The sequence below is a fragment of the Arachis stenosperma genome, chromosome 9 (genome assembly GCF_014773155.1).
Source record: "Arachis stenosperma cultivar V10309 chromosome 9, arast.V10309.gnm1.PFL2, whole genome shotgun sequence".
In the NCBI taxonomy this organism is placed as follows: Eukaryota; Viridiplantae; Streptophyta; class Magnoliopsida; order Fabales; family Fabaceae; genus Arachis; species Arachis stenosperma.
The window spans coordinates 99813523-99813922 of NC_080385.1; the positions used below are offsets into that span (position 1 = coordinate 99813523).

The 400-nt window shown below is 38.8% G+C and overlaps 1 non-coding gene across 1 annotated transcript; it reads left to right on the forward strand.

Annotated features, from left to right (window-relative positions):
* Nucleotides 1–296: 296 nt before the first annotated feature.
* On the forward strand, nt 297–400 carry LOC130953342 (small nucleolar RNA R71). The gene has a single exon (XR_009075512.1). It is a non-coding gene; the product is annotated as a small nucleolar RNA R71 (small nucleolar RNA).

Below are 400 nucleotides of genomic sequence, written 5' to 3' on the forward strand. Positions count from 1 at the left end.
CCATTCAGATTTTGAGAGATCATGTTGACCTGTTGAGTCAACACTTTTTTCTGAGCTAATATGGCATTCAGAGCATCAATTTCAAGAACTCCTTTCTTCTGAGGTATCCCATTATTCACGGAATTCCTCTCAGAAGTGTACATGAATTGGTTGTTTGCAACCATGTCAATGAGTTCTTGAGCCTCTTCAGGCGTTTTCTTCAGTGAATAGATCCACCTGCAGAATGCTCCAATGACATTTTCGAAAATTCAGAGAGACCATAATAGAATATATCTAATATGGTCCATTCTGAAAACATGTCAGATGGACATCTTTTGGTCAGGTGCTTGTATCTTTCCCAAGCTTCATAGAGGGATTCACCATCTTTTTGTTTGAAGGTTTGAACATCCACTCTCAACTT